The sequence below is a fragment of the Meriones unguiculatus genome, chromosome 9, assembly GCF_030254825.1.
Source record: "Meriones unguiculatus strain TT.TT164.6M chromosome 9, Bangor_MerUng_6.1, whole genome shotgun sequence".
Lineage (NCBI taxonomy): Eukaryota > Metazoa > Chordata > Mammalia > Rodentia > Muridae > Meriones > Meriones unguiculatus.
The window spans coordinates 29,137,539-29,142,921 of NC_083357.1; positions in this window are offsets into that span (position 1 = coordinate 29,137,539).

Consider the following 5,383-nt stretch of genomic DNA (forward strand, 5'->3'; position numbering starts at 1 on the left):
AGTTATCTGAATTATCTCAAATAGGCAATCTCTCTTACCCATGGTTCTACCTAGACATGATCCAAGATAGCTATATGACCTCACCTTCAAGATGAAGGTGGAAAATGATAGCAGTGAATCATCTATAGGAATAAGGTAGCTAGAAAGAGGAATATTAATCAAAGCAAAACCAGTTATGACAACCTTCAAAGGAGATATGTTAGATATTGAAGAGACAAAAGAATTAGTATGTGTTCTCTCCTTCCCTCCATTTTCCCTCCCTCTTTCTCTCTCTCTGTCTCTCTCTCACATGGAGGAAGGAGAGAGCTGTTTAGGCTCTGTGAAGATAGACACTTACCTGAGCCATTGGCTTCTCACTTGATCACTGTACAAAGTTGGGGCCCACAGCATTAGGCAACCAAGGAAAGGAGAGTTTAAATAACTTAGAAAGTGACATCATAACAAGCCTGAGATCTCTCATAGGAGAAGTGTCTAAGAGTCCAGGAGGTATCAATTAAACTGACCCAGCCTGAAAGCAGACCCTTCCCTCACAAAGTCAGAGAGCAAGGAGGAAATGGGCTCTGAAGCAGGTGACTGGGCCATATTCTCCTCAGCTGCTTCACTTTTAATTAACAGCTTGAGGATAACAGTTTACTAGATGTTTCATCATAAGAATCCTTACGTCTCTCATTTCTCTAGAGTTTAACTTAGCCATATTTGGAATGTTTCCAAGAAAAGGAAGCAGTTCATGTCCTCAGTCAGTCATGTCAGACTCAGGACTCTAACTCCACCATTTTCCTCTTCTGTGAAGTGGCTTCCCAATCAGCATCATTCATAAACTAAATACAAGTAAGTGAAGATTTCTACAAACTTGAAATGGGTAGCATGGTGCTATTCTCAAGCGGATGTATGATGTATTTCATGCCCACCCCTTCATGGCCAAACCTCTTGCTCACCCCTCATACCACACTAGCCTTGCCACTCCCGTTCCCTCTCACACTAGGCCCCTCTACTCCCCTAGACAGTTTCCTTCCAATTTCATGTCATCTTAGCACATGATACTTTGTGTGTTTATGAATCCTATGACACACAAATGAGACCCACAAGAGATGTGACATTTGTCTTTTTGAGATTGGCTAAATTCATTTACTCTGGTTATTTGCAGTTGTGTCCATTTTCCTGCAAATGACATAATTCCATTCTTATTTAAGAGTGAAAAATAAATCTCTGTTATGTACATCCCACTTGTGGATGACCCATGGCTCTACTACTGGAGCCAGGGTTGGTTCTTGTACATAGCACTACAGTAAACACTGACACGCAGGTATCTCCGCCGCGGGTTAAACACTCAGAAAAACACCTAGGAGGGAAGGTTGGGTCATGCGGTAGGCGACTGTTAGCATTTTGAAGAATTCCCATGCTGACGCAGAGTGCCTGGACTAGCTGACACCCTAGTAGAGTGAAAGTTCTCTTTATCCATCTCCTAACTAGCATTCTGTTTGGTTTTCCTGGTGAGTGCCATTCTGACTGGAATGTGCAGTCTCAGTATAGTTTCGGTGCATTTTGTGATGGCCAGTGAGGTTAATCATTGTTTTCATGAGTTAATCAGACACTCGTAGTCATCTTTGAGAAGGGTTTGTTCATTTTGTTAGTGCATTTGTTCATTAATTCAGTAGAAATAATGATCAACTTTCTAAGAAAACAGATCAGATAAATTTTTGTTAAATAGTTGAACTAAAATAATTCAATTTGTAGAAAGTATTGCTATTGAACACTTTCAAGTACACAATCAAAGTTTTAAAAAACTACGTTATCCTAGAGTTCTCATTTCATAAAGAATATACTGTTTTACCCAGAAATAAACCCACACAACTATGGAAACTTAATTTTTGACAAAGAAGCCAAAACCATACAATGGGGGGAAAAACAGTATCTTCAACAAATGGTCTAACTTGATGTCTACATGTAGAAAAATGCAAATAGAGCCATATTTATCACCCTGCACAAAGTTAAAGTCCAAGTGGATCAAAGACTTCAATATAAAACCAGATACACAGATACACTAAATATGTTAGAAGAAAAAGTGGGGAAGAGCCTTGAACTCATTAGCACAGGAGAAAACTTCCTGAACAGAACACCAACAGCACAGGCTCTAAGATCAACAATCAATAAATGGGACCTCATAAAATTGAAAAGCTTCTGTAAAGCAAAGGACACTGACAAAATGACAGCTTACAGACTGGGAAAAGATCTTCATCAACTCTATATCTGACAGAGGGCTAATATCCAAAATATATAAAGAAGTGAAGATGTTAAACACCAATAAACCAAGTAACCCAATTAAAAAATGGGGTACAGAGCTAAATAGATAATTCTCAACAGATGAATATGGAATGGCACAGAAACACTTAAAGAAATGCTCAATATCTTTGGTCATTCAGGAAATGCAAGTCAAAACAACCCTGAGATTTCACCTCACACCCATAAGAATGGCTAATATAAAAACTCAAGGGATGTTGCATGCTGGAGAAGTTGGGGAGAAAGGGGAACCCTCCTCCATTGCTGGTGGGAATGTAACCTTGAACAACCATTTTGGAAATCAATCTGGCGCTCTCTCAGAAAATTAGGAATAGTGCTACCTAAAGATCCAGCTATACCACTGCTAGGCATATACCCAAAAGATGCCCAAATATTCAATAAGGACATTTGCTCAACTCTGTTCATAGCAGCTTTATTTGTAATAGCCAGAATCTGTAAACAATCCAGATGCCCCTTAGTTGAGGAATGGATACAGAAAGTGTGGTACGTTTATACAATGGAATACTGCTCAACAACTAAAAACAAGGAAATCATGAAATTTGCAGGCAAATGGTGGAAACTAGAGAAGATCACCCTGAATGAGATAACCCAGAAGCATAAAGACACATAGGGTATATAGTCACCTATAAGTGGAGAATAACCATATAATAAAGGATAAAAATACTAAAATCTATAGTCTTAAAGAAGCTAAACAGCAAGTAGGACCCTAGGGAAGATGCTTAATCCTCATTCAGAAAGGCAAATAGGATAGACATTGGAAGTAGGAGAAGACAAAGAGAAGTACAGGAGCCTTCCACAGAGGACATAGGAAAGACTCTACCCACTAGGGTATCAAGAGAGATACTGAGACTCATAGCCAAACTTTGGGCAGAGTGCTGGAATCCTTATGGAAGAAGAGGGAGATAGAAAGACATGGAGGGGACAGGAACTCCACAAAAAGAACAACAGAACCAAAATACCTGAGCCCAGGGGGACATGCTCAGTTTCCTAGTAGGGGGTGCAGAGACAGTCTCTGACATGAACTCAGTGGCTAGCTCTTTGATCACCTCCCCCTGGGAGGTGGCTGGGGGTTACAGCCTTGCCAGGCCACAGAGGAAGACAGTGCAGCCAGTCCTGATGAGACCTGATAGACTAGGGTCAGATAGAAAGGGAGGAGGTCCTCCCCTATCAGTGTACTCTGGGAGGGTCATAATGGGAAAAGAGGGATGGTGGGCGGAACTGGGAGGAGATGAGGGAGGGGCCTGTAGAGGGCATACAAAGAGAATGAATTGTAGTAAATAAAAAATTAAATAAAAAGAATATATGATTTTACAAAGTCATTTAAAATTGTTTGTTTATGTATTTTATGTGTATAGATATTTTATCTGCATGTATATTTGCACACCAGAAGAGGGCATTGGATCTCATTGGACTTTAGTTATAGACTGTTGTGAGGTGCCCTGTGGTGTTGGGAAATGAACTCAAGACTTCTGGAAGGGCAAACGGTGTTTTTAACCCTTGAGCCATCTCTTTAGGCCTACAAAATTTTTTTCTTTTTTAATTTTTAAAGGTAGCAAGTATTTTATAGTAATTTAAAACTAAGGGAAATCCTTTTCATGTTGGGTTCTATTGCACAAAAAAACCTTTGCAGAAGCAAATTTTTTAAAAATGTGTCGGAAGGGTTTTCATATGCCAGAACATTTCTCTCCCTTTGGACATTAAAATATATATATATATATATATCTCCATAGAGGGTTCATAATGTCTGTGCAAAACTACACAGCTCTAATCTAAAAGATAAGAGAGAATTTATTTTGAAGCTAAACATAAGTGACTATGGACTGAGAAAGACGTTCCAACATGGTAGCAATTTGACATTTTTTTATAATAAAACAGTAATATCATAGATCAAGGAGCACTTTTCAAGCACACTAGTCCAACAGTGAGTAGGTCGTTAACCCCAAATGAATAAATACCATCATAAGAAAACAAAAACAGAAACCAGTAAGCCGGGCAGAGAAAGAAATGAAACTTTTTATCCTCCCATATCTATCTCCCCAGTACTGTATCACAGAGATGTGCCACCATGCCCAATTTTATGCAGTTTTTGGGAGCTGAACCCAAGACTTTACGCATATTAAGCAAGCATTCACCAACTTAGCTGTATTTCCAAGTCCCTATAATTAAATACTGAAAAGAAATTTTTGGGAAATGAATAGTAGAATGCTACATACAATAATAGAATCAAGGCTACAAAATAAACTAACATAAATAAAAGAGGTTCGTTTGGAAGTCAAAAAAAATGTCATGTATTTAGTAAAATATTTAAATCACAATACAAGAAAGTTCAAATTTTCTTAACCCGAAGGTCATGGATGAGAAAAATTGCTTGATTGCTGATAATTGTTCTAGTTTCAAGATGTAGATATTTTCAGTAATCTCCGGTTTTGCTGTAATATTATTCACTGAGAATTTCACATGTGTGTATATAACCTGGAATAAGTGTAGAAACCAAAAAAGTAAAAAACACCATGGGAACGGGAGGAGCCTTAGAGAGGGTATTAGCAGGATACAGGTGCTATGAAAAAGGAAATTAAATAAACCAACATAAAGTATGCTTACCTACAATTATTTACAATATATAAGCTTATATGCAGCGCACACACATGTATGCGTGCACGCACATACACACACACATTTATTGGGGGTTGTTCTAATGCTGCCTAAGTCATCATGTCTGATTGGCTCATTAAACAGCCTATACTGGGCAGAGCAGAATGGGGTAGGCGTGGCAAGGTTCCCTGGGAATAGAGGAGGTCACCAGGATGGGTCAGTGTAGAGAAAAAACTATGTGGTTGAGAAGAAAGGACTCCAATAATGGCGTGGAAAGGCCCACACAAAGAATAAAAAAAAAGTACCATGGGATTAGGTATGGAAGGTAGACCAGATGAGGAGGATTAAGGTGGATGGTATTGGATGGGGGCTGGGAGATGGATGGTGAGGATGTTGAGACAGAGTAAGTGAAATATCTGCCCGGCCCAAACTAAATAAGGCAATTATAAATCTAACAAATGTCTGCGTCTTGTTATTTGTGATAGTTAGTTAA